Genomic DNA, 8807 nt, shown 5'->3' with positions numbered 1-8807 from the left:
AGGGGTTGCAAAAAAACGGTAACTGTAATCCGTTACGTTACCAGCAAAAAAATGTAATCGCATTACAGATACTTTTGAAAAATTTGATGATTACTTCGAGTATTAATTTTTAATTCAGAAAGGATGTTTGCAAAAAAAAATATTTGAAACTTCTCTGTTTTCACAATGACATTCAAATCAGCTTTGAAAAAAGGCGCAAATTTAAATTTGTTCCACTTGAACGAGTCTGACCACAAGAGAGACCACTATGATGACACACCAAATGTGTTTGATGGATCGGGGGAAAAGAGCAGAAATGAGCTTTTGTAGGTTACAGTCAAAGCTAGGTCTTCCAATGGTGCGACTGCTGTCGGCATCCAAAAAGTATCCAACATGAATAAACGCTTGGAGGTAAGGATGACAGCAGTGGTGTAGTCTACGGTGATACGGATATCACTTATTATTGATATCTACATGGCGCATTGATGTGAATCACACTGCTGCTCTCTCATTTAGCATTTGCGCCTTACGGATTGTGGTTGTTGTGGATGGCTGTTCACAAATCTAAATGTGTATTTGAACCCAATAATGGTTGAATTCGAGAAGTTTAAGCTGCCTATCAATCATTGTTTTTGAAACCAGTGGACAGCCAGTGAAAAATGCGCTCTTGCAACAGCTGCATAGTGCGGATCCCAGCCTACGGAATAAAAGTGGGGCTTTTATTGCTCAATCTAATTCATGCTGATAAAAAAAAAAATACATGATGGACACATGCTGAAACTCGCAAACTTTTGATAGACTTAAAGGGGCAATCTGTAGTTGCTACATCCATTTTTGGACGTATAAATTCTATGTATTAATGTAAAGATATAATTTAATAATAATTTAATTTAATTAAGTAATCTACCCAACCCTGCAGCTAGCTTGGTAAACGGACATAAGCATAGTCTCGGAAAGTAGGGGTGCTGAAAAATCAGAATAAAAAAATATTGAACAAATATTTTTTCACTAAAGCTATACACTGGGCCTTCAGTAGTTCTGTATTAGCGGGCCGATATAGCGTCTGCGTCGCACCTCCTCCCCTCAGCCAAATGTTAACAGAAGTAGATTTAGCTAGCCTTAAGGCCATCTTTCTCTTCAAAAATGCTGATAAGGTCGCATCTTTTCTTATTCAACTAGTGAGGGATGGACTTAAACCAGGGTCGACCCTCCTTTACAGCCACTAACCCTCCACCCCAAAACCTTAGCCTACATTTGACCTGTTATGCCAACAGGTCCTGATTTCTTCATTTATGCCCCTATCAACTCTAGGTTTCCCATCACACGAGTAAGAATATACCGGTTGAAGTACAATAACTGGCCAAGTAGTGTAGCAGGCGCCAAGCTGTGTTTCCTGGAAAACTGTAACGATGTTCCTCCTCCTCTCCATTTTCGGAAAAGGAGGAGTATTGAGGGAACCAAGGCGCAGCGGATTGTGAAGACATAATGATTTATTGAAGACACGACAAAATAACAAACACGACGTAGACAGAAAACGAACTATACTTGAAAATGATACAAAATAACAAAACGAAAGTAGACAGACCTGAACGACGAACTTACATACAACGTGAAGAACGAAATGAACAGGAACAGACTACATGAAATGAACAAACCGTATACAGTCCCGTATGGTGCAAACATTGACACGGACACAGGAGACAACCACCCACAAACAAACAGTGTAATTGCCCTACCTAAATATGACTCTTGATTAGAGGAAAATGCAAACCACCTGCCTCTAATCAAGAGCCATACCAGGCAAACCAAAACCAACATAGAAACGAATAACATAGACTGCCCACCCAAAACACATGCCCTGACCATAAACACATAAAAACAACATAAAACAGGTCAGGACTGTTACAAAAACCTTGTTCAAATCAAATAACATGTTATTAGTCACATGCGTCGAATACAACAGGTGTAGACTTTACAGTGAAATGTGTACTTACGAGCCCCTAACCAACAATGCAGTTTAAAAAAAAATACGAGTAATAATAAGAAATAAAAGTAACAAGTCACTTTGTTGGTTACTGCATGATCCCCCATATGTGTTATTTCATAGTACTGATCTCTTCACTAGTATTCTACAATGTAGAAAATAGTAAAAATAAAGAAAAACCCTTTGATGAGTAGGTGTGTCCTGACTTTTCACTGGTACAGTACATGATTACATTGTGCATGTTCAATTAATCAGTAATTATTATTCAACATTGTCACCTGGGATTTTAATTTACTGCCTCTCTGTTCACAGTACTCTGATCTACCTGCTTTGCCACCATGTCTGTGTCAGGTATCAGTTAATCTGATTATTCTCTTATCATTGATTTGATTGATTTATTTCAACAATTTGCAATTTAAGGGCCTTCTGTATAATGTTTGTAGGGAATATTAACCTGTTTCAATGATTCTCCTGAATCATTATGGTCAATAAAATATTTTCTGTCCTTTACTTTTAACAGAGCAGAGATTTACTTCTAAAGTGCATTCACACCCATTGCTTACACCTATCAAGTTGTTTCAGACCTACACAAGTGTCTAGGGAGAAGGGCTTAGGGTTTCTTCTGGACAGGGCTTAACTATACTGGCCCAATAAGCACATACCCTGGAAATATCCGTCATTGGGACAGCGGTTAGGGTGCTTGTAGTTGGTGCTGGTGGCCTGGATTCAAGACCTGCTAGGGAGTCACTCTACTGTCATATTCATAGCAATGTATGTTAATGTCATTATTTGGCAACAGTTATAACACCCTTATTTGATCTAATTAAAATTAATTTCTCATTGAAAGATGGGAATCTGTAGGTTTACCCCTTTAGCACAAATTATGACCACATTTCCACTAAGTCTGATAGGTTATCAGTATTTATTAATTCAATATAGGTGAGCATCTCTCGATTGTCATACCATGTATATTATTCATTTAAAAGTCAAAAAATGGATGTAGCAACTGCAGATTGGAGATTTAACATATTGTGATTTCTGTGATTTGTCCTAAGTGATTCTGTTGCAATTTGTCTGTTTTTCCACATTAAAACTTGGAGATGGAACTCTGTGTTGTGTATTGTTTTGGTATACCTGGCATCATCATTGTTTAAATGGAAAATGTGAGAAAGTACAGACATGGTACTGTAAATATACACATTTCTGTGACATGTTTCAGCAGCAAATTAGGAATGTTACAGACAGAAATGCAAAGTTCTTTTATTTTGCCCCCCAAGTTTTCTTTTGCTTTTTTATTGTTGAACATGAAATACTGTAAAAACACCAGGAAATCAGCTCCAAGTTATTTTAATTTTGTAAATCTGTTCCCAATATTCCCACGCATAACTGAGAGACACGTGATTGTATACAAATGTAAGCAAAGTTTGAAATTATTATGTTTTAGTAATATGTCTGTTTTGGCTTCTTGCGGTTAATTTACAAATTATTTGCAATTATGTTCCGGCCCCCCGACCATCCGCTCAAGAAAAGATTGGCTCGTATCTGAATCTAATTTATGATTCCTGCTCTAGGGAATGTGCTTATTGGACCAGTATAGTTAGGCCACGTCCAGAAGAAACCCTACTGTAGGGGGTGTGTACTGGTGGCAGAGAAGTCAGGCGCAGGAGAGCAAAAACTGATTTACAACGGCGCAGTTTAATAAACAAAAACCACCGTAAACAGAACAATAAATCAATGGGTAAACAAAACCCGTTACACACCAGCATAACGTTCACAAGCACTACAATAAACAATTCCAGACGAGGACATGGGGGCGGACAGAGGATTAAATACACAACATGTCATGATGGAATTGAAACCAGATGTGTGGGAAGACAAAACAAAACAAATGGAAAATGAAAGTTGGATCGGCGATGGCTAGAAGACCGGTAACGTCGACCACCGAACGCGGCCCGAACAAGGAAAGGGACCGAATTCGGCGGAAGTCGTGACACCTACCCCCTCCTCCTTAGACACTGGTGTAGATCTGAAACAACTTGATAGGTGTAAGCAATACGGGGAATGCACTTTGAAGTAAATCTCAGCTCTGTTAAAAGTACACTGAAGAAAGACTTTCATTAATCATAGTGATTCAGAAGTATCATTAAAACAGGTTAATATACCCCACCAAGATTAGACAACTATGCAGAAAACCCTTCAATTTTTGAAATAAGCCAATAAAATCGATGATGAGAGAATAGTCAAATGAACAGATAACTGACAAAGACATGGTGGAGTAGCAGGAATATCTGAATGCTGTGAACTAAGAGGTTGTGAGTTCATATCCTAGGTGAAGATATGTTGAATAATAATGACTGTATAAATGAACATGCACTGTGTGTGAGTATCCCTAACCTTGCCAACTGACAAAAAGAGCTGTGAATGGATCAGCGGCTCACCTTGATGGGCTTGGCAACAATAACAGGGTGTGATGTGTCGTTCTTTTTTGGAGAACGTTTCTTTGGTACCATCAGGTGACGTCCTGACAACTGACATACACAGAAATGTTCTTGCAACATTCCAATTAAATGTGTCTAGAACATTAATATCTTATATTCTGAGCAAGTGGCAACCATGTTGTGTGCATATTTGGTGGGAAGTTGAAGGAATATTCTCCTAAAGCTGGACACATTGTTATTGCAACGTCCCCTGTAACGTGTCTAGAACATTGTCTTATATTCTGAGAACATGGTAACCATGTTCTGTGTATATGTACACACAACATCCCATAATGACTAAGTGAAAACATGTTTTGGACATTTTAGCAAATGTATTGAAAATCAAATACATAAATATCTAATTTACATAATTGTTCACACCCCTGAGTCAATACTTTGTAGAATCACCTTTGGCAGCAATTACAGCTGTGAGTCTTTCTGGGTAAGTCTCTGAGAGCTTTCCACATCTGGATTGTGCAACGTTTGCCCATAATCTTTTTCCAAATTCTTCAAGCTGTCAAATTGGTTGTTGATAATTACTACACAACCATTTTCAGGTCTTACCATAGATTTTCAAGCAGATTTAAGTCTAAACAGTAACTCGGCCACTCAGGAACATTCACTGTCTTCTTGGTAAGCAACTCCAGTTAAGATTTGGCCTTGTGTTTTAGGATATTGTCCTGCTGAAAGGTGAATTCATCTCCCAGTGTCTGATGGAAAGCATACTGAAACAGGTTTTCCTCTAGGATTTTGCCTGCGCTTAGCTCCATTCCGTTTCTTTTTTATCCTGAAGAACTCCCCAGTCCTTAAAGATTACAAGCATACCCATAACCTGATGCAGCTACCACTATACTTAAAATATGGAGAGTGGTACTCAGTAAAGTGTTGCATTGGATTTGCCCCAAACATAACGCTTTGTATTCAGTACAAAAAGTTAATTGATTTGCCATTTTTTTTGCAGTATTGCAGCCTTGTTGCAAACAAGATGCATGTTTTGGAATATTTGTATTCTGTACAGGCTTCCTTATTTTCACTCTGTCAATTAGCTTAGTATTGTGGAGTAACTACAATATAAAAAATATAAAAATAAAAATATCAAATTTGACATTATGAGGTATTGTATATAGACCAGTGACAAAAATGAATAAATATATTGAATACATTTTAAATTCAGGCTGTAACACAACAAATGTGGAAAAAGTAAAGGGGTGTGAATGCTTCCTGAATGTTCCACTAACTAACGGAAATCTGGACGCTCAAACATTAGGAAAACATTACGGGTAACATTATAAACCCGTTCTCTTTCCCTAGGATTGTTAGCTGGTACAGCAGCATATTACATTTCGGATAAAGTAGAAAGGCAAGGTGTATGTATGTATGTATGTATGTATTCCGTTATTTCTCCCCCCAAAAAACTCTACATTCCCATGTACACACACACACACACTAACGCAATCTCCACCCAGATTTAATAAATTAGTTTAAACGAATTTAAACAGTCACAAAACCAATAGAACAACGAAGTCAGCATTCATGTTTCTTTATGACATGTACATCATCAACAATCTTTCATTGAGTAGCGAGGCTCACCAGGAAATGTCAGCATCTAAAGAAAATGTTCATGCTGTGAGTTTCGACTCATCGGCTGAGCCTCGTGCTTGGGTTTGGTCATAATCCATCTTCTCGGGACCGCTCAAGAAGTTGTTCTCACGGTGCAACGCAGTTGTCTTGTCTTTGGTAAGTGTTATCTGCCCTTTTCTGAATATAAATTAAACCAATGTTTATTTTTCTCCATGTATTGCGTGCGATGATGACAGTCGTGTTTTAATAAGGCTATTTCTGAATACTGTACCTAACGCAATATTTTGCCATAAAACAATACATTGCGGGAAATGTTACACATTGTAAATCAACTGCCGCACTTGATTTATGCCGTGTAATTTTTGTTTCCTAGAATCAATAAAACTTGCAAACTGATCATTTTGCCATTTCCCCATTGTTTCGTAAATTCAATTGAATTTCCAACTCAACTGTATCTCTCCCAGCAGCTTCTGCTAAACAGAATCAGATCAGTGAAAAATAATGTGTAGGCCTAGCTCTAGAAAAAATATCAGATCACAACATTAAAATGATATGAGGAAATACATTTTGGGAACCATTATTTTTCATGCATGTTTATGCTTTGTTGAAAGGCCAGTTAAAAGTTAATCCAAGTTCTTATTAAATCCAAGCGCCATGGTGTGTGTGAATTTGACCCTAGACCCTGATCTGGGGTCAGTTTTGAATTCCCTCCACTAATGGTTAGTGTTGGGGGAGGAGAAGTTGATCCTAGAGCTGTACCTAGGGGAAACTTCAACCCCAGAGCCCAGGTGGACAGGGCTCCTTTTAAAATATCCGCTTCCATTGGTCTCAATTGAAAATATTTGTGCCAGGAGTCTTGGATGCTGCATGCACCACACTCAAGTCAACCTCTAAATTGGTGAGCTCTCTAAAGTGAGCAAGCACAGGGCAGACGTGCTTATGTAAGCTACACTCATTAGATGTTTCACCTACAACCATACATTGTAAACAAATACCAAAAAATGGTACACTCCATTGACATTTGTATTATGTTCTCTGCAAACCTGTGGCTTAACATTGACCTCACGTATTTTCACATATTTTCCTTCGACCACACAGTCCCAGATCACTGGTACTCTGTTGTAACATGCAAGCATTCCTTTTGGTGCTCTAAGCGTTTCTTTCAAGACTTCTCACCAGATGTGTAAAGGAGGGGGGGTTAAAATCCCTATAAGCATACATCCTGTTTCTAGCATACAAGTAATTTGTACAGTACATCGAGTTGCCATAGAATGATATGTGGTTGGTGAGATCTAAACGCAGGATTTTTAAATGTGTTCAACAGCGCAGATGTATAACAAACCTAAACCAAGGGTACCCTAGATTGTAAATGAAAATAGTTATGCATATTCTTATCTGAGATCTTTCCTTAGCTGCCTATTCATAGACTGATCTGCCCCTACTGGCATTGGGAAAACATGTCAGGTTTAAGGCCAGTGTAGAGAAAGGGGATACCTAGTCAGTTGCACAACTGAAAATTATTCAACCGAAATGTGTCTTCTGTGTTTAACCCAACCCCTCTGAGTCAAAGAAGAGCAGGGGCTGCCTTAACCCCACAACTGCTCCCTGAGGATATTGATTAACTGCCTTGCTCAAGGGAAAAACAGGTGATTTTTCCACTTCACCAGCTCAGGGATTCAAACAAGCAACCTCTCGGTTACTGTCCCAACACTCTAACCGCTAGCCTACCTGCCACCCCAAGTGTACTGCCCTCTGTGCCCATATTGCTTATCACTGGCATAGTTGTCTTGGTTCAAACTTCCATTTTCTGAAGGAAGTGCTACTGCTGCAAATAAGGAAATGCAGTCTAATCTGATTGTGTACATAGCAAAGCAACCAGTCCCCTTGGGGAAAACAGGATTTGTAGCATTCTTTAAAGTTAATGATGTGCTCTGTTTATTGGTGGCAGGGAGCCTAGTGGTTAGAGTGTTGGACTAGTAACCAAAAGGTTGCAAGATCAAAGCCTGAGCTGACAAGGTACAAATCTGTTGTTCTGCCCCCGAACAAGGCAGTTAACCCACTGTTCCTAGGTCATCGTTGGAATTAAGAATTTGTTCTTAACTGACTTGCCTAGTTACATTTTTATAAATGGTGAAGATGATTGGTAATCCCCATAGTACCTCAAGCTTTGCCGGTCACATTGATTTGGTTTCCTTTGACCACAGTCACACAGTCCCAGATCATTGGTACTCTGTTGTAACATGCAGCATTCATTTTGGTGCTCTGTGTTTCCTTCAAGACAACTCACCAGTTGTGTAAAGGAGATTGGCGCTTGATAGTTCATTTCCATACCATGTTCAGTATGGTAATTTGCTGATAGCTGCTTTATTGAGGAAAAATGTGCTTCCTATGACTGTGATATGTGGTTGGCCCACTTAGCTATCTGAAGATGAATGCACTAACTCTAAGTCACTCTGGATAAGAGCATCTGCTAAATGAATAAAATGGAAAATGGAAAAATGTATTTGATGAGGTTGTGCGCCCTGTGGTGAAGTTGCCCATAGGTACAGATCTAGGATCAGCTTCCCCTCCCCCAATCCTAATCTTAACCATTAGGTAAGGAAAATGCTAAACTGACCCAAGATCAGCGTCTAGGGGCAATTTCACCCTACTCCAGGTTGAGCAGATTCTCCTGTGATGACAATTTATGAAATAATCCTGTGCGCAATAATTTCAGATTATTTCAACTATACTCTACATCTAAATTCATACATAGTACCCATTATACATTATGAATTGGTTTCCAT

At 38.8% G+C, this 8807-nt stretch overlaps 1 protein-coding gene across 3 annotated transcripts in view; it reads left to right on the top strand.

Annotated features, from left to right (window-relative positions):
• The first annotated feature begins 5879 nt into the window (after positions 1-5879).
• sytl2a (synaptotagmin-like 2a) overlaps positions 5880-8807 on the top strand; it is a 40255-nt gene continuing 37327 nt past the window's right edge. For 2 of the 3 annotated variants that reach the window (XM_055941906.1, XM_055941905.1), the window contains exon 1: positions 5880-6177. The gene's annotated coding sequence lies outside the window, so the exon portion shown is untranslated. The remainder of the gene's footprint in view (positions 6178-8807) is intronic. The other variant, XM_055941907.1, reaches the window with a different exon arrangement.

Source organism: Salvelinus fontinalis, chromosome 13 (genome assembly GCF_029448725.1).
Source record: "Salvelinus fontinalis isolate EN_2023a chromosome 13, ASM2944872v1, whole genome shotgun sequence".
Taxonomy (NCBI): Eukaryota; Metazoa; Chordata; class Actinopteri; order Salmoniformes; family Salmonidae; genus Salvelinus; species Salvelinus fontinalis.
This window is presented reverse-complemented; position numbering and strand designations above follow the sequence as displayed.